At 42.1% G+C, this 20,650-nt stretch overlaps 1 long non-coding RNA gene across 1 annotated transcript in view; it reads left to right on the top strand.

Annotated features, from left to right (window-relative positions):
* The first annotated feature begins 11,803 nt into the window (after window positions 1–11,803).
* The window catches only part of LOC132006771 (uncharacterized), a 53,822-nt gene continuing 44,975 nt past the window's right edge, over window positions 11,804–20,650 (top strand). Inside the window, exons 1-2 of the long non-coding RNA XR_009401220.1 lie at window positions 11,804–12,038; window positions 13,477–13,637. This is a non-coding gene — a long non-coding RNA (uncharacterized LOC132006771). The remainder of the gene's footprint in view (window positions 12,039–13,476; window positions 13,638–20,650) is intronic.

Here is a 20,650-nt window from a genome sequence, read left to right as displayed (position 1 = left end):
CTAGGCAGGTAGAGGAGAATGAGTGGGTAGGAGAATTAGGAGAAGTTCTTATGGAGTGACCTTACTGAGATTACAGCATTGGTAGAGGGCATTTGTCTCTGTGGTCATCCACTGAGATCCCCTGTTCAGAGCATTGCACCCATCCCCAAGTGACTGGAGCTATTGATTTCTGACAGGTGACATCTGTGTAACTCACTGGGAATTGCCTTTGCTTCAGGGATCTGCCTCACAAAGATTATGCACTTTCCTAGCGGGTGACCCACAGCCAATGACTGACTGAGGAGGAAATACAAAGACTTGGCAACCTTTCATTAATTCGGGAAACTCTGAAGGACCATTCTAGCTTCAGAGCTCCTTGTGACATAGGCTGAAGTCTTGGTTGCATTGTCATCATGGGTCAGTGTTTCCTTCTGCCCCATTTTGTTTTCCTTCCTTACTGGTGTATTTCCCAAGAGAATTTCTCAATAAACCTCCTGTACTCAGTTATTCACCTCAAAATCTCTTTCCAGAGAAGCCCACCTAAGCCCTCTGTATAGAAAATGAATGTATATCCCACTGAGTTGTTTTATTGCCTGGCACTTACCAACCCTGCTAGTAATCATCCCAGATTTCCCTTGGTGAGGGAGGGAAGAGACTACCCCCCTTTTTTAGTTTATGTGCCTCTGATGAAGTTCCTCTACCATCAGCTCTAAGGGGGATCACATTACTCAGTTTTGGCTAATCAGAGCCGCATAATCCTTAAGTCTCAGTAATTGGTTCAGGGGTGGGCATGTGACTCAGGCAGAAAAATTCAGATGCAATAAGACTTTTGTGAGACATCCAGGGAAAACATTCTCAGTTTTTCTAGAGAATGCAAGATCTGGAGTTACAGTAGCCATCTCGTGACTACAGAGGGAACTTGTCTAAAGAATGGTAACCCAGGGCACCTGGGTGGCTCAGTCATTAAGTGTCTGCCTTCAGCTCAGATCATCACCCCAGGGTCCTGGGATAGAGCCCCGCATTGGGCTCCCTGCTTCTCCCGTTCCAGCTCCCTTCCTTGTGTGCTCTCTCTTTCTGTCAGTCAAATAAATAAATAAATTCTTTAAAAAAAAAAAAAAAAAGAATGGTTAACAACCCAAACAAAAGGAAATGAGAGATGAAGAGTGCACATGAGAGAAAAGGAAACTAGGTTTGGGGATATCATTTGAATTCCTGTATCATACAGTACTTAAAGCCAGCACAGGGGGCCTGGGTGGCTCACTCGGCTGAGCATCTGACTCTTCATATTGACTTAGTTCATGATCTCAGAGTCCTGGCATTGGGTTCTATGCTCAGATTGGAGTCTGCATGAGATTCTCTCTCTCTGTCTACCTCTGCCATCCCCCTGCTCATGCTCACTTGCTCTCTAAATAAATAAATAAATAAATAAATAAATAAATAAAATCTTTAAGATAATTTTAAAATTTTTTTTAAAAAAGCCCTGTCTCCTATACCATCAGTTACATAAACTAATACCTTTTGTTTTCTGCATAAGCCTGTTTAAGGTAAATTTTCTATTGCTTGCAAACAAAAGATTCTAAACTGACATACCATAAGTGAATGAGTATAAGAAATGAATAGTTGGGGGGTGCCTGGGTGGCTCAGTGGGTTAAAGCCTCTGCCTTTGGCTCAGGTCACGATCCCAGGGTCCTGGGATCAAGCCCTGTATCAGGCTCTCTGCTCAGTGGGGAGCCTGCTTCCCTTCCTCTCTCTCTGCCTACTTGTGATCTCTGTCTGTCAAATAAATAAATAAAATCTTAAAAAAAAGGAAATGAATAGTTGGAATACTCAAGACTATGATTGAGATGGGGAAGGCAAGTTAACCAAAAATATTTATATTCTGTGTTGATAAAATGAATCCTATATTTTCTTAGAACTTTCAGGTTTCAACATATAACCTCTTGAGACCTAAGGGCTCCAGAAGCATCTGTTAAATTAAATATAATTCTACAAAAGGAAACAGACCTGGAGTACCAAGGTGGCACAGTGAGTTTGGACAAAGACAAGATTTAAACTCCTCCTCACCAAATGTTAATGATTTATGGATTAATACAGTTTACAAAATATGGTAACTGAGAATCTTCTTTGTTCTTTCGAGGACAAGGCCAACCCCACAAGACAGCTAAACAATGGCTTCTGGATGGTCTTGAGGACTTTCTGAACCACAGAATTCCCTCTTCATAATAAACATGTGTAGGGAAGGAATAATTTTATTCTACTCATCAAGCTTCTTCTAGCTGGCCCAAGAATTAAATTGACATAACAGAGTAATAGGGGGAAAATGAACTTTAATTACATGTCCGTGGAGGACCAATAATAAAATTGAGACCTCAAAAGAATGACCAAGGCAGAGAGTTTTCATACCTTTTTTTAAAGGTTTTGTTTATTTAAGTACTTGCTATACCTGACGTGGGACTCGATCTCAGAACCCAGAGATGAAGAATCACACAATCACCCAACTGAGCCAGCCAGACACCCCAGTTTTTATGCTTTTTAAACAAAGAACCAATCAATTTGGGAGAAAGTGACCAGACAAAGAAAACATATGTTTGGGAGTTTCAGTTAATAAGGAATCTTCAACAGGTTTTGGGCTGGGTAGAAAATTAGTGGAAGTAACTGAGTTTCTTTAGACAGGCTTCCTGGCTCTGAATTCCCTGTCTCTGATGATAAGGGTGTTGTTTTGTCTCCTGGTACTGGAAGGGCATCTGTCACATCAGAGATTTACTTTCTGCCGTCTGGCAACAAAGGCCAGGGTACGCTGGCTGTTTCTCAAGTAACTTTATTTCTATTTATTTCTTTATTTTTTAAGATTTTATTTATTTATTTGACAGAGAGAAAAACAGCAAGAGAGGGAATGCAAGAAGGGGGAGTGGGAGAGGGAGTGGGAGAGTGCTCTCGCTGAGCAGGGAGCCCCAAGACACAGGGCTTGATCCCAGGAACCTGGGTCCCTGCTGAAGACAGAGGCTTAACGACTGAGCCACCCAGGAGCCCCTCAAGTAACTTTAATTCATAGATTTAAAAAAATTGTTTTAAGTGGGGTGCCTGGGTGGCTCAGTGGGTTAAGCCCCTGCCTTCGGCTCGGGTCATGATCTCAGGGTCCTGGGATCGAGTCCCGCGTCGGGCTCTCTGCTCAGCAGGGAGCCTGCTTCCCTCTCTCTCTCTCTGCCTGCCTCTCCGCCTACTTGTGGTCTCTCTCTGTCAAATAAATAAATAAAATCTTTAAAAAAATTGTTTTAAGTAATCTGTACACCCAACGTGGGGCTTGAACTCTGGACCCCAAGATCAAGAGTCACATGCTCTATTGACTGAGCCAGAGAGGCGCCATTTAAGTAACTTTAATTCAAAATAATCAATATGCCAGGGGCGCCTGGGTAGCTCAGTGGGTTAAATCCTCAGCCTTCAGGTCAGGTCATGATCCCAGGATCCTGGGATGGCTCCCCATATCGGGCTCTCTATAGAGCGGGGAGCCTGCTTCTCCCTCTCTCTCTGTCTGCCTCTATGCCTACTTGTGATCTCTGTCTAATAAATAAATAAAATCTAAAAAAAAATCAATATGCCAAAATGGCACATTTTGGGGCAGACGGCTTTTGGTATCACAGATGGACTAGTACCAAGAAATATTTGACAGATGGAAATTGAAGTTAAGAGAATTGCCCAAGGTAATAAGTAACTGGACCAGTCAATATGGGACTTTGAACCTCTCTTCCCAAATGTAATAACCTATCTGCCAGAAACAGCAAGTATCATTTACTCATGTCTTAGGAATTCATTCATTGTTTGACATACATTTATTGAGTCAGATTCTGATGGTACAGAGACGAATAAGACAAAGTCCTTGGCTTCAAGGTATTTCTAGTCTATTTGAGAAAAATGTCACATAAACAAATAAGCATAATAGAATGATGCAAATGAACTTATAGTTCATACCTTTGATGTTCTAGAAGCTGTGATCTAGAGGAAGTGTTTGGCATAGTGGCGACCAGGAAAAGTTGCAAGAAGGAGACGATTGTCTGGGAAGAGTGTCCCCAAAGAGGTCATGTGTAAAACTCATAATGAAAATGAGTAAATATATGTTCAGTTATTATAAATGAAATCATAAATATACAAATTAAAGTTTATCGTTATTTCAATTTTACCAGGGTGAAATTATGTATTGTTATGTATTGTTTTAAAATTCTGTATTGTTTAAAAACTTCTTTTCATATCCAAAAAGGTTGTTTGTTTCTTCTCAAGTCTCCTCCCAATCAGCGAGTAGTAATGTCACAAGAATTCTTTTTAAACTTCTCATTCTGTAATTTTCTGACCGACCATCACGAGTCTAGAGGTGTGGGAGGGACTATCTGGGAGATAATAAATCAGGGTGCGCGGGAGTAGATCCTTGTTATATTGTGATTTATAATAAGAGATACATATTTGGTCTGTATTCCCATTCCTGGCATAAAGAGCCTAAAATCCTTGGAATTCCCAAGCCTTAAGAGCTATGAAAGTGCCTTTTGTTATTCATAACAAGCTCCTTTCAACCACACCTGAGTTTGTGTCAACTAGGTAACTTTTGGAAAACCCCTAAGGATAGGAGCTGGTTGCCTAGGGAACCAACCTTGTAATTAAAGGGCTGGCACTTTCAGCCCCATCCCCAAACCTCTGGGGAGGGGAAAGGGGCTGGAGGTTGAAATAATCACCAATGGCCAATGATTTAATCAATCGTGCCTTTTTAATGAACCCTCCATAAAAACCCCAAAGGAGAGGACTTAGAGAGCCTCTGGGTTGGTGAACATGTGGGGGTGCCACAAGGGGGTGAATTGCAGAGAGGCCATACAAGCTCTGTGCTTCTTCCCCATACCATGCCCTACACATATGGCTGTTCCCTCCTGCTGTTCCTGAGTTACAGCCTTTTATAATAATCTGGTGATCCAGTAAGTAAACTGTTTTCCTAAATTCTGTGAGTTGCTTTAGCAAATTAATTGAATCTGAGAAGGGGGTGATGAGAGCCTCTCATCTCAAGCTGATTGGTCAGAAGCACAGATAGCTAACTGGGTCTGTGACTGGTGTCTCCAGTGTAGAAGGGGTAGTCCTGTGGGAACGAGCCCAGAACCTGTGGAATCTGCTGCTATTTCCAGGAAGATAGTGTCATTGATTAGAACTTAATCATATGATTACATCTAATTCCACATGCCCAGGAAACAGGTTAGATAGAATGTATTGTGTCCGACAGCTGGTAGGCTCCACCACAGTAGTGTATATAAAATCGTTTTGTAGATTTTGCTTAGTTATTATAATAAACATTTTCAATATTTCTTCATAGCCTTCATTATTGTAGATTTTATTATTGTTCAAAAATATTTGCTGCCCGGGATGCATGGAAGCCTCAGTCGGTTAAGCATTCGCCTTTGGCTCAGGTCATAGTCTCAGGGTCCTGGGATCGAGTTCCTCACTGGGCTCCTTGCTTGGTGGAGAGTCTGCTTCTCCCTCTGCCTGCCGCTCCCTTTCCTTGTGCTCTCTCTCTCTCACTCTTGCTCTCTCTGACAAATAAATAAACAAAAGCTTTAAAAAAAAAAATTGCTGCCCCTTTTCTGGGGAACTCTTTGTGCAGAGCTACTTCCTGGTGGGCCTCCCTGTAACAGCAGTTTTCTGCATCCCTGAGAGAAGCTTGGTCATATGACTTGCTTTGGCCAGTGGAATCTGAGCAGAAATGACAAAACCCACATCTGACCTTAAGTTTTAAGAGCCATTACATTAACCTGTCTTGCTTTTTTTCTACTGCCTTGACCCCAACACGAGCTGATCTTTCCAACTGGGATCTGGGATGAAACAGAGCTGCAGTGAACTGAGTGACAAATCTGAGATAAATCAGAGATTTGGGGATCATCTGTTACTGGGGGATACTCAAGCAAAAGCTGACTGATGCAATGATTATAATGGCTGCATAATTCTCTACTGGGTTATAGATTCTAATTTTTTAGTCCATTTTCCTAATCTTGAACATTTAGATGGTTTCCAATGTTCTGCCATTATAAATCATGCTACAATGGGCATCTTTGTGCACAGTTTTGTTATTGTTTATAATAAATTCTTTCTTTAGGCTACATTTTCAAGGATAGAAACCTGGGCCAGCATGTACGATCATCAAGATTCCTCTTATTCTGGGAAGCCTGGGTGGCTAAGTTGGTGCTGCTCTGGGTTCAGGTCAAGATCCCGGAGTCCTGGGAGAGAGTCCCACATCAGGCTCCTTGCTCAGTGGGGAGCCTGCTTCTCCCTCTGCCTCCTGCTCCTCTTGCTTATGTTCTCTTTCCCTCTCTCTCTCTGACAAATAAAGAAAATCTTTTAAAAAAAGAGGAAATTAACTTTATAATAATGGAGAAGCTGAAAAGTTTATGGTGAATTAACTCAAAGATTGGCAATAGTAGAAAGATGCCACCATCAGTAGGGATGGAGGGACACTTGGATGAGGTAGTGTTACCAAAGCTCAGGGGTGCTTGGGTGGCTCAGTCAGTTAAGCCTCTGCCTTTGGCTCAGGTCAGGATCCCAGGGTCCTGGGATCAAGCCCTACATGGGGCTCCTGCTCAGTGGGGAGTCTGCTTCTCTCTCATACTCTCCCCGTGCCCATTCATGCTCTCTCTCGCTCCCTCTCACTCTCAAATAAATAAAAAAAATCTTAAAAAAAGATTACCAAAGCTCAGAAACCAGGGCCATCTGAAGAGAACTAGAATCACAGCTAGGTAGGCATGGTCAGAACTGTCCATTATTATTATTTTTGGCAGGAAGCCTGCTTCTCCCTCTGCCTGTCCATTATTTTTCATTTTACATTTCATATTGCTTGAAGCTACGGAAGTTATCATTCCGACACAAAAGTGAAAAATACCCCATTCTAGTTTCTAGAACTAGATTATGATACATAATTGCCTATGAATAAGTTAATAAGTTTGGCTATATATAACAGATAAGTAAAATCTCTTCTGTAAAAGACTAGGCTAGTATGGTGCTTTCTAGTGTCAGGAAACCAGATTCCTTCTATCTTGTTCTGCCATCTATAGAATGCTGCACAGTCTCCTGATCCCAGAGGGCTCTCTACCACCTTCATACTCCAGCTAATGGGAAGTGGGAGAGGGGAAGACTCGCGCCTTCCCTTTAAGGGCACCACCTGAAAGTTACCTACCGCATGCCCTCTCACATCCCATTGGCTAGAAGTTTTCATGACCACATCTAATTACAAGGAAGGCTGTAAGTGAAGTGTTTATTTTAGGGAGCTACACACTCAGCTCAAAATTCTATTATGATACAAGGGGAAAGTAAATTTGGGGGGAAACTCTTGGCCCCTGTCGTTCTGATTTTCTGGACACACAAACATCTCTGTGTACACTTCTTCCCACACACAAGAGCACACGCATTGCTAAGGGAGAGAACTCCCCCGTACAATCCATTGCTATCCAAGGGGAGCAGATTATGCCATCCTAAAAGAGGCCTCTTTGTCACTGATCATCTTGAGAGCTAGTTATTTTTAAGAAACTGCAGATTACTGGAGAAGCTCTGAAACCCAGTAGAGGTTACTCTTTTGTAAGGGACATTTATCTTTCAGGGCAGTTGGGCGGCTCAGTGGGTTAAGCGGCTGCTTTTGGCTCAGGTCAGGATCTCAAGGTCCTGGGATTGAACCCTGAGTCTGGCTCCCTGCTTGGGGGAGAGTCTGCTTCTCCCACTCCCACTGTACCGGCACCACTCCCTCCAGCTCGTGCTCTCTCTCTCAAATAAAGAAAATCTTTTTTAAAAAGGAGAGAGAGACATTTACCTTTATAAGGGAAATCTCTGTAGGCATAGATCCTTCTGTCCCAGAAAGAGGAGGATGACTAAAACCAGAAACTTGTGGGTGCCTGGGTGGCTCAGATGGTTAACCGTTTCCTTTGGTTCAGGTCATAATCCCTGGGTCCTGATATCAAGCCCTGTTTTGGGCTCCCTGCTCTACGAACCTCTCCCTCTGCCCCTCTCGTCACCTCTCCCTCTGCTTGTTCTCTCCCTCAAATAAATAAAGAAAAAAATCTTCAGGAAAATAAAATAAATCCAGAAACCCTTAGCAGTGGTGAAGGGGAAGACTTCAATCTGCCTAATTACCTTACCTGCATTTACTGTGCTTTTTCCAGTCTCCTCCCATTAAATGGCATCCCCCTCTCCCCCAATGTCTTTCTTTTATTTTTGTCTGAAGGTATTTAAGCACGTGGTTTGGGCCATTTCAGGGAGTTACTCAGTCTTCCTGGGTCTCTCCCATGTGTACAGGAAGTACATGTTATTAAACTTATGTTTGCTTTTCTCCCGTTAATCTCTCTCTTATTACCGTGGGGGTCTCAGCCAAGAACTGAGACGAGTAGAGAGAAAATGATTTTTCCTTCCCCACACTTGCATACGTTTCGAAATTCAGGATCTCTGAGGGATGTGTGATCCCCTATGTGAGGTTCAAATTGTAACTTCTTGTGATCCTGCAATATGTAAGAAATAAGACAAGTGATGTGTGCCATCCACAGCATCACGGTAGAGCAGGTGCAGGGTGACAGTAGAAAAGGTGCTACTGGAAAGACCAACGTGACAACACTTGGCTGCTGGCCTTTCCTGGTGATTATTGGATGGAGACCAACTGGCTTGGAAATGCAAAAGCTCCTTGCCCGAGCACTGGGTCACCTTCCTCAGTTAGCTCCTCTGATAGCCCTTAGCTCTGCTCCTTTCAAGAAAACCCTCGGCCGTGTCCTCTCTGACCCTCCAGAAGCTTCATTTCCATTGATTGCTTATGGCCACATTCGCAGTGGGCCTCTCTTGGGGATGGGTTCGCTTTCACCATCCATTCTTTGCTGAGCAGTTTGGGGGCCTTGAAACTGCCTGAGGTGGAGGGGAACAGAATTTGCCACCCCCAAACATGCTTCTGCAGCATAAGGATTATTTGGGGCTGGGTATTTTCAAAATACTGCAGACCCGGAAAAAGCTCGGAACACCAAGTAGAAGTTACACTTTTGTGAGAGACCTTTACATGCCTTAGGGGAATCTGGATTTCCAAGGGTGGCTCCCTCCTTGTTCCTGGAAGAGGTGGTTGACTCTGTATCTCTACAAACTGTCATCCCTGGAGAAAGCAGGGATTTAAGTATGCATAACGGCTACACCCTTGTTTACCGAGCCTGGTCTGATAGCCTCCCAGAACAGACTCCCCACCCCCAACATATTTTGTCTTTTGCAGAAGCTGGTATTTAAAGTGATGGCTGCAGCCATTCCGGGGAGTTACTCACTTTTCCTGGGTCTCTGCCATGTATACAGGAGGTATGTATGTCATTAAACTTGTTTGTCTCTCCTATTAATCTGGGTTTTATTATAGGGGGAGGGGGATCTCAGCCAAGAACCTCAAAGGATAAAGGGAAAATTATTTTTCCTTTCCTGTGCAGGAGCTCATCATCACAGGCATTTGCAAACCAGCCTTTTGGTTTCTTTGGCTTTCAGATTCTCTCTAACATTTAATAGACTTCTGGTCTGTGTGCTGCTTGTCAATTACATATAGAAGAAACCATCCCAAGGGGTCAGTCTCAGGGCAGTAAGAATCTGTCTTGGCCCTGAACTCCTCTGGAGGAAGGAGGCAGAAAGCCGCAGGGCCTAGGGGTTGAAGGGCTCACAGGCTTCGGGAACTTGACGGAGATAGTGCAATTGCCTAAGACTGTCCCGTTCCCAGCACCCCTGCGTGCCCTCCTGCCGCTGCCCTAGTTCCGCAGAAGCTGGGCAGCTCGTGGGGGCGATTTGCTCCCTGGCGTCTGACTAGTTCTGGCTGGGGTCCATCCCTCTATAGGATGTCGCTAGAAGCAGCAAAATGCAGCAGACAGTGTTCAACATTATAAATGTTTCTTTTTTATCCCAGTGCTATTCTTCCACGGCCTGTGAGCTGCTTTCCAAGATCTTGCTGACCTTTGTTAATGCTGTGCCTAGCTGAAATTTCTACTTCCTTAGAAGAAAGAGAAAATGGATGTTGGGACAACTAGCACTGGCTGCCACAAATGCCTATTGATTCAGACAGGTTCTTAATTCCGCTCCATAACGTGAGTCAGCAACTTGTACGAGACGTGGGGCTAGCAAAATAGAAATCTGGCTCCCTCAGATAGTCAGAGTGTGTAGTGTCCTAGGGCTCACCAGGAGAAAGGAAACCCAGACAGCCCCAGCCCTCCCCGCCCCCAAAAGTTGCAGCTAAACTTTTGCTAGTTTTGATATATTGGATATAAGTGCTCAAAGATGATGTTTTAACTAGCAATAAGGCTGATTTCCTGGACTCTGTCAAAAACTTGACTTTGAAAATCTGGTAAAACAGCTACACAGTGACTTTAGAAACTCAAGTTGAGAAAACCCGTGTACTGTTAGAATTTTTCAGTAGGGTTGTTAGGTTAAGTTAACTTCTGCAATTCTTTTATTCTCTTTTAGATACATTGAACATGGATCTGTAACTTGTAATATAGTCTAAATACTTCATGATGTTTCCTCCCTTCTTGCAATGTAAAATAAACTTTTATAGAGAATGAAAAATGAATGATTGTCACAAAGAAATTTTTCTTCCTCCTCCCAGCATGTTCATTTTCTCTATATGTCATTTTCTCAATGTTCATTTCATGTAATAAATGTACTCCAGATACCTTCATCTCTAGCACTATAGATGGCTTCATTAGTTTGCACTGTCAAAATACAAATTAAATACCAATTTTATTTGAGAATGGATTTGACGACGATTTTTTTTTAATTTTTTTTAAAGATTTTATTTATTTATTTGACAGAGAGATCACAAGCAGATGGAGAGGCAGGCAGAGAGGGAGATAGAGGGAAGCAGGCTCCCTGCTAAGCAGAGAGCCCGATGCGGGACTCGATCCCAGGATCCTGAGATCATGACCTGAGCCGAAGGCAGAGGCTTAATCCACTGAGCCACCCAGGCGCCCTTGACGACCATTTTAAACAGAAGTTCTGGAACAAGGTCAAGAGACTTTGAGAAGTTTATATCATTATAGTTATTTATATTGGCATGAAATGTAAGGGACTTTGATGTATTTTGTTCATTGCTGTGTGGCTGATAGCTAGACCAGTACTTGGTGGACACTCAATAAATATTGGGTTAATAAATTAATGGAGTTTTCTTTTTCATCATCCTAAAATACATTGGAAAATACTTAACCAAAGTCGTTGGAATAGAGTTGGGTCTTTTCCGTTCCTTACAGGGAGAGGGCATGGTGGGGCTATATAATTCGACTATTGAAATTGATGAAAGCATTCAGACTGCATGAGAAGATACTTAACCTCAATTTGATGTCTCTAAATATTCATATCAGGAGAGAGGAGGAGGGGCACAAATCGTGTCCCGTAGGAACACGATTATGTGATACAGTGTCTCAGATGTGCGTCTCTGGTGGGAGATAATGGCTGAGAAGACACCCAAATGATTGGCAACACAATATTGGAATAAATATTTTCAAGTGTTCTCCAGATAGTCTTCTGGTCTCACAACAAATTTGAGAGTGTCTCATTTTACAAATGTAGAAATTGAGTTTCCAAGATAGAACCTGTCCAAAGTCCCACAGCCGATGATTGGAAGAGCCCAGACTTCAAGGTCACATTGGATAAAAAGTCCGGCTTTTGTTCTATTGGCATTCAGCTGCTCTGCTACTCTTCGTCTATCCTTCACCCCCTTCTGCAGCATATCTCCCTTTTTGTTACCGACTCCCTTTGTTACTAATGCTGTAATGTCATGAGCCCTGAGTTAATAAAGGCTTCTTTTCTCTTCTAGTGTCTAAAACAATGCATAATATTTGCTGGGTCTTCAAGGAGGAGATAAAGATGACTGGAACCAAAGTCCCAGAATTCTTCACAAGCAACTTGCCATATTGCAGATTTCTGGGAGAGCTACTTTAGTAGGAACTCTACTTTGGACTGAAGATTTGTGCCCTCCCTCCGTTTATATGTTGAAGCCCTAATGGGATGGTATTTGGAGAGGCCTTTGAGAGGAGGTTGGATTAGACAAAGTCCTGAGAGTAAGCCCCTCATGATGGGTTTTGTGGCTTTATAAGGGCAAGAAGAGAGATCTCTCTTGATTTCTGTGCCCTTGCCCCGAGGAAGGGCCATGGGAGGACCTAGAATTTGGCCATCTGCAATCCAACCAGTGCTTCTCACCAGGAGCTGAGTCGGCTGGCACCTTGATCTTGGACTTCCCACCAAAAACATGAGCAAATAAATTTTTGCTGTTTAAGTCACCCAGCCCATCCCATTTTTTTTTTTTTTTTTAATAGCAGCCCAAGCAGACTAATATACACTCTGTATTTCTTTGGCCCCCAAACCTCTGTGTGGAGATCTTGGCTTAGGTGAGGCAAATTATATCACTAATGTTGAATGAGCACTGTTTTTGCCTAGACTAGAAACTGGCCTCAAGGCTCTTTCCCATGCGTTCTTAAACAATTTTTTAAAAAAGATTGATTTATTTTATTTATTTGGAAAAGAGAGAGAGCATAAGCAGGGAGAGTGGGAGAGGGAGAAACAGGCCCCCCCACTCAGCGGGGACCCCAACGCCAGGCTCCATCCCATGACTCTGGGGTCATGACCTGAGTGGAAAGCAGCTGCTTAACCAACTGAGCCACCCAGGTGCCCCTCCCCCTGCCCCCGCAGGTGTTCTTTCTCCTGAGCCTGAATCTAGTTTCTGTTCAGGCTTCTAATGTGACGGAAGTGGGGATGTGGAGCTTCTTTCTAGCTGAAAGGGCCACGAGAATACGAAGGGATGTGGCCCAATTGTCATTACCAGTTACCGAAAGAGGCCAAGAATAAGAATCTCAAAAAAGAGCATCTATGTCCAGAGAATCTCTATACATGGCTTATATAGTCTTTTAACTTCCCAGCTAATCCTAGAAACAGGTCTTTGAATTCAGACTTTTCTTCTTTTGTGATACAGGTTTTTAGTGCAATAAATTTCCCTCTAAGCACTGCTTTAGGTGTACCTTGCAAATTCTAATATGTCATGTTTCATTTTCATACAGTTAAAAATACTTCTTAATTTTTCTAGATTCCTTCTTTGTCCAGGAATTAAAGTTCTGTCATTTGGGAATTTTCCGGAGATCTTTCTGTTTGATTTCTAATTCCGTTGTGATCCTGTAATACACTTTGCCTAGTTTGAATCCTTTTTAATTTATTGAGACTTGCATTATGGCCTACACTATGATTTATATTGCTAGATATTCTACGTATATTTGAAAAGATTGCATATTCTGTTCTTGGTGGATGGAATATTTCATAGATGTTAATTGGGTCATGTGAACTGATAAGTGCTTACCTCTCCATATACTTGCTGGTTTCAGTGTACTTGTTCTGTTAGTTACTGAGAGGGGAATATTTAAGTATCTGACTGATTACGGTACTCTACTTTTCAGTTCTATCGGTTTTGCTCATTTTTTTTAAAAAGATTTATTCATTTATTTATTTTAGAGAGAGAGCAGGAGCACATGGAGAGGCAGAGACAGAGAGAATCTCAAGCAGACCCCTGCTGAGCGCAGAGCCAGAGTCAGGGCTCCATCCCAGGACCCTGAGATCATGACCTGAGACGGAATCAAGAATTGGACAGACGCTTAACCGACTGAGCCATGCAGGTATCCCTGCTTGAGGTATTTTAAAGTTGTGTTAATAAGTTCATAAACATTTATGATTTATACATTATTGATGAATGGACTGCTTTATCATTAGGAAATGACCCTCTTTATCCCTGGTTTTATTTTTTGCTCTGAAATCTAGTTTGATATTAACGAAACCACTCCAGCTTTATTTTGATTAGTATTGGCACAGTATATAGTTCCCCATGCTTTCACTTTTAGCCTGTATGCATTTTTTAAAAAGACTTAACTTATTTTAGGGATGCCTGGGTGGGCCAGTGGGTTAAATCCTCTGCTTTCGGCTCAGGTTGTGATTCCCAGTGTCTTGGGATCGAGCCCCATGTCGGGCTCTCTGCTTGACGGGAGCCTGCTTCCCCTTCTCTCTCTCTCTACCTGCCTCTCTGCGTACTTGTGATCTCTGTGTGTCAAATAAATAAATAAATAAATCTAAAAAAAAAAGACTTACTTATTTTAGAGAGAGGGTGGGACAGAGGGAGAGGAAGAGGTAGAAGTTCTATACATATTTATTTTGTATATTAAACTTAATAAAATTAGTGTGTGAGTGTGTTGACACATGTTTGTATTTCATAAATAAAGGTATGTTTCTATATTGGAGATTGTGATAGAAAATCTTAGTACTAATGGGGTAGACAATCAAAAAAAGCCCAAGAAAAAAAAGCATAGAAACAGTGACTTTAAGGGCATTATGAACAAATGACCAATCCTCCTTCAACGAGAACAGAAATAGAACTGGAGGGAGCAACAGGGCCTAGACATCACACAACTCGAGTTGACCAGCTCCCCTTGGATCATGTATGTGAATGGTGCACCCCACAATGGTGTTACGCTATGGCTTTTGCTAGAGAAGGATTAGAGTCCCATGTGGAAAAGGCTGAGAGGCATCTCTTCCCAGGTGGACACAAGGAGAAGTGAACTGTTCTAATACACATCATTGCCCAGGTATGTGAGGAAAAATACTTCTACCTCTGTTCCTTCTGCGTTCTTGACTGAGGAGCCACCTCCCGCCCAAATAAAAAACAGAGTAATGGGAGAAAAAGAGCAGTTTAATAACATACATATCTCCTTTATACGAGGGAGAGACCCAGGAAAACTGAGTAACTCTCCCAAATGATCTAAGCTACCACTTTAAATACCATCTCCAGCTGAAAACAAAAAGAGATGAGACTCTTGGCTGGCTCAGTAGGTAAAGCATGTGACTCTTGATGTTGGGGTCGTGAGTTCAAGCCCCATGTTGGGGGTAGAGTTTACTTAAAAAAGAAAAGATGTTGGAGCACAGAGTCAGTTATGGGAGGTTACCAGGAAAGCACAATAAACAAGTTTATGTTTGTAGGGCAGCTTCTGGGTTCCCTGGCTGGTTCTGTTGGTGGAACGTGGAACATGTGACTCTTAATCTTGGGGGGTGGTGAGTTTGATAGCCCCATGTTGGGTATAGAGATCACTTCAAAATAAAATCTTTAAAAACAAAACAAAACAAAAAACAAAAGGGCAACCTCTCTGTTTTTAGAGCTTTCTCTTGTGTCTTAAGCCTCTCAAAAATAATCAGCCCAAAATAATCAATCTGCCAAAGAGGCTTGTTTTGGGATGGGTTGTAGCTGAATAGTAAGCCATGCATGTGCGGAGTTTAAACACATAGTGTGCCCAAAAGTCATAAAGGCGAAAGTTCAGAGTACTGCCTCTGAAAAAGAGATACTTTATAAAAGCTAATACTTAAAAACTGTGCTATTCAAATAGTTTACTCTGGTAAACAAGTACATTTTACTGAAGAATACTGGTAATCACCCCTGTTAAAAGGATAGTTTCAGAGCCACCTGGCTGGCTCAGTTGGTAGAGCATAATTCTTGATCTTGAGGTCATGAGTTCGAGGCCCATATTGGGTGTAGAGATTACCTTAAAAAAGAAAGTAGTTTTAAAAGACTAAACGTGTATGTGGACTGTCTAAAGACCACCTCACTCAGTATCAGGCTTCTTGAATTTAATTTGTAAACCTCCAAAGGTAATCTAAAGCCTGATACTTTCCAGATTGTGGATTGAAGGTGCAGATTTCCTTCAGCTCTTGTGAGGAAGTCCTTCTGAATTAATTCCCTGACATGAGATTGCTCTATCCAAAGCAATTTTGGAGGGAACATTAAGTGTTTTTAATCAGAGCTGCATGAGAGCCCATTTAATCACTATGTAATGGAAGACATTAAAGGAACAACATTTTGTTTAAGGGACTTACTGACTGAGAACAGTTCATTTAAACTGCGTCTTCTCTTCTCTGGCTTCCCATTTTGGACATGTCCAACCAAGATTGAATTCAGTATTTCCGTTAGGTAGCTATCCTGCACAATACTCCTACCATCCACCCCCCTCCCCAGCATCTTCAGGCTTCATCCTATAAATGGAAATTAACATGTTTGGGGTTTTGTCCTTGCAAGTTACAGTTGTCTCTGACAATTCCCTTTCTGTTTGAGAAAAGCCAGAGTGGTGCTGTGTATTTTCGGTCATATTCTCTCTGGTATCAAATGTCACAGCTGGGTTGCATGAGGTTTATTTATATTATAATAGCATTTCCTTTAGATCTCAAGGGGCCTCTATCTCTAAAATCACTTGTCTACAGGAACTACAGGGAGAATAACTTGACCTTTTTAAAAGTAAACTTTCCAACCGAATGGCTCCCTCTGGATCTAGGTTCAGATGGTTCTGTGTGTATGCACGTGTGACTTATGCTATTAGGTTAATGTAGATTCTGACTTTTCAAAGTCTTTGATTTTTCAAATAGAGATCTTTCACTGATTGTGATGAGGAGTAATAACAGTAACCATTGTATAATTTATAGAGATGATGACGTATGGTCTTCTTCCTTCCACTCCAGAAAGTTAGTCAGTTCTTTTTAGTTAGTTTAGTTACTTTAGCTAATAATCTCTTCCCCAAATTCTGTTATATTTCTAGGCAGAAGTAGGGTGACCAACTGACCTTTCCGTACATAAACCAGGAAAGGAGGTGCGTGGGAGGCTCAGTTGGATGGGTCCAACTCTTTATCTCGGCTCAGGTCTTGATCTCAGGGTCGTAAGTTTAAGTTCTGCATGGGATTCCATGCTCAACGTGCAGCCTACTTGAAACAAACAAACAAATTAAAAAAAAATAAACAACCCAGAAAACTCCCAGGGCAGCTGGGATAAGTTGGTTACCCTGGGCAGAAGTGAAATAAAAGACAGTTCCCAACCTGGAATTTTTTCTAAACCCTGAGTTCACTGAAGAGAAGTGTCATGAAGGCAAAAGGAAAGTGTAAAAACAATGTATGTAAACGCTTTTATTTATTTATTTATTTATTTATTTATTTATTAAGAATTTATTTATTTATTTGACAGAGAGAGATCACAAATAGGCAGAGAGGCAGGCAGAGAGAGAGAGAGGAGGAAGCAGGCTCCCTGCTGAGCAGAGATCCCGATGGGGGACTCGATCCCAGGACCCTGAGATCATGACCTGAGCCGAAGGCAGCGGCCTAACCCACTGAACCACCCAGGCACCCCAATTTAGTCATCTCTTAATGCTTTTTTTATTTAAAGATTTCATTTATTTATTTGACAGACAGAGATCACAAGTAGATAGAGTGGCAGGCAGAGAGAGGGAGGAAGCAGGCTCCCTGCCGAGCAGAGAGCCCAATGCGGGACTCCATCCCAGGACCCTGAGATCATGACCTGTGCTGAAGTCAGAGGCTTTAATCCACTGAGCCACCCAGGCGCCCCTATATGTTATATTTTAATTAAAAGTTTACAGTGGGCTCTCTGCTTGGCGGCGAGCCTGCTTCCCCCTCTCTCTCTGCCTGCCTCTCAGCCTACTTGTGATCTCTCTGTGTCAAATAAATAAATCTTTAAAACAATAAAATATAAATATGTAATATCTTAATATCTGAAGTGCATAGCTCTACAAAATTTCATCAAGTATACACACACACACACACACACACACACACACACACATAAGTAGTGTCCAGATCGAAAGAGAGAATATTTTCAGAATTCTAGAACCCTCCTTATGCATCCTTTCAGTAACTACCCCCCTTGAATAACCATGTAAGGCAGGGTGGGTAATTTTCCCTCTACTCTTCTGAGCTCTTGGCTGAGCATCCCCTGGAATAAAAGACACATTAACAGGAGAAAAAGAGAAGTTTGATAACATGTATACCTCCTGTATACATGGGTATACATGGGAGAGACCAGGAAAACTGAGAATAACTTTAAAATGGCCTAAGCTACCACCTTAAATAGCAATGTCAGCTAAAGACAAAAGAAAGATGTTGGCAACAGGGGAAGCCCTGGTATGGAAGGCTATTGGAAAAACACAAATTGTTACACAGATTGAATTCCCTACCTTCTCCATTGATGAGTTTCTTATAATTTAGAGTCATCCTTCCCTTCCTGGTACTGATACGGAGACATGCTTGCAGGTGGTAATTAACCTTCTAAACATCAGTGTTTCTCACAGAAGAGTATATTCTACTTTGATTTTAGAGCTTCTTCGGTGTCTACTTTTTCTCAAAAATCTGCCACCTCAAAATAGTTGTTCTTCCCTGGCATGTTTTGGGGTGGCATATTCCACTATCTTTAACTATTATCCTTACTTAAAAGAATTTACGGGCACCCAGGTGACTCAGTTGGTTATACATCTGACTTTTGGTGTCGGCTCAGGTTGTGATCTCGTTGGTGGTGAGATTGATGGAGCCTGAGTTTGGCTCCAGGAGCTCAGTGGGAAATCTGAAGATTCTCTCCTTCTGCCCCTCTCTCCACTCCTCAAAGTCCATTCTGGAATAGCATCTTGAGTTTACTTGTAAGTATCCCAGAGGCTTCCAAATGTGAAAGAACCCTCAAAGAGGAATGTAAGGCTCTGCTTCAATGACTTAGACTGTATTTGAAGATTTCAAAAATTTCAGAAACAATTTTTTAGATAGATCTCATGGTCACTGTACCCAAGCTCTCCCTTTTACCAGAAGTTTCTGCAAGGGAAAAGCTCTTCTCAAACAACTGGCCTAACATGGGGGCCTATCTTTGACATGAGGAGAGATAAGGAGCATAAACTATTTCAGTTCTAGAGAAAATTAACCTCAGGGGGTGACAACTTTATTCCTGTTCCAATATATATCAGCATGCCCATCTTGAAAGGTCATCTAGTATCGGAAAAGACCAAGGACTTTTTAAAAAATACTTTATTTATTTGTTTGACAGAGATCACAAGTAGGCAGAGAGGCAGACAGAGAGAGAGGAGAAAGCAGGCTCCCTGCTGAGCAGAGAGCCCGATGCGGGGCTCTATCCCAGGACCCTGGGATCATGACCTGAGCCGGAGGCAGAGGCTTTAACCCACTGAGCCACCCAGGTGCCCCAAGACCAAGGACTTTGAAGTCAGACATAATAGTATCAGAGAGTGATTTTCAAAAGTTAAAAACACAGTGTTCATACCAGTATAGAATGGATGTATGTCAAAAATTTTATTCAGCTCATTAATGAGGGGATCAATAAGATGGTAATCTGGTTCTAATAGCATTTTTGAGGACTGACATTATTTATAGTCTGCTAGGAAAGGCAGCTTGAGATAAATGTGCTAAGTTAGAGAAAAAACTGATTACTGTCTAAAGGGCAACGAAACTAACTTCGAGGCTCTATTTTCTATTGCACAGAATTAGCATATAACTTCAGAGTTTGAGCCCTTACTTAATAGTAAATGGCAGTTACACACAGATATATATCCCTTAGATAACCAAATAATCCTTGAGTATCCTGTCAACATCCCAATATGGCTTTGAAAGGACATGCAACTCTAGGGACCAAGGGCAGGCTACCCCAAGATGGGCCCCTTTAGCATGAAGATTATTCTGAGCTGAAGGCCCTTGGGACCTGTGGACTCAAGAGAAACTTTTGCTCCTCTCTTAACCACGTAGAAGAATCTAAATTGGGGATTTTTCCCAGAATAAGAGTTATTATCAGAGATAAACTTTATCTGAGTGGCCCATCTGTATGGCAGGACAAACATCTAATTACCAAACATCTGCTCTTCTTACTGCCTTGTGAAGTCCATTTCTTTCTTCTGAAGTCTCAGACCCCTATCCCCTTCTTCTTAGTTCAGGATAACATATATATCTTATTTTGCCTGTCTTTGGAATTTCTATGTCTGTGTTGATTCCCTGTACATACACTATTAACTTTCATTTTCTTCTGTTAATCTGTCTTATGTCAGTTTGATTCTTCTTTTTTTGGATTTTATTTTATTTATTGGGCACCTGGGTGGCTCAGTTGGTGGAGTGTCTGCCCTCGGCTCAGGTCATGATCTCAGAGTCCTGGGATCAAGCCCCACATCCCACATCGGGCTCTCTGCTCAGTGGGGAGTCTGCTGCTTCCTCTGCCCCTCCCCCTGCTCATGCTCTCTCCCTCTCCTGCCCTCCCTCCTTCCCTCTCTCTCTAAAAGATCTTTTTTTTAGAGAGTTTAAATATTTATTTATTTTTATAATAATAAATTTTAAGTGTAGATTTTAAAGATTTTAAAATTTCAGATTTAAAAGATTTTAAGTCCTTTTTAAAGATTTTCTTTATTTGAGCGACAGAGAGCGCACAAGCAGGGGAGTAGCAGGAGAGCGAGAAGCAGACTCCCCTCTGAGCAGGGAGCCCAATGTGAGGCTCTATCCTGGGACCCTGGGATCGTGACCTGAGCTGAAGGCAGACACTTAACTGACTGAGACACCCAGAAGCTCCCAGTTAGATTATCAGTCCAGCTAGGAGGTCCCTTGAAAGGGACAAGAATTCTTACTCCCTGACACAGTTTAATTTTCCCCCTTATTTCTTAAGTTTTAAATAATGTGTCTTAGCAATATCTGAGACACCTAGCTGCACAACATACTAGCTTTTGAACAATTACCCAAATTCAGTAATATCTATTTTGCTTGATTATTTTTTTTCTTGACTCCCCAGCTAATGGAGACCAAGCAGGAATGGCCTATGGGTAGGCCAAAGATGGGGCTGGGT

Source organism: Mustela nigripes, chromosome X, assembly GCF_022355385.1.
Source record: "Mustela nigripes isolate SB6536 chromosome X, MUSNIG.SB6536, whole genome shotgun sequence".
Classification (NCBI taxonomy): Eukaryota; Metazoa; Chordata; class Mammalia; order Carnivora; family Mustelidae; genus Mustela; species Mustela nigripes.
Note: the sequence above shows the minus strand (reverse complement) of the source record. Positions and strands in the feature narration are given on the sequence as shown.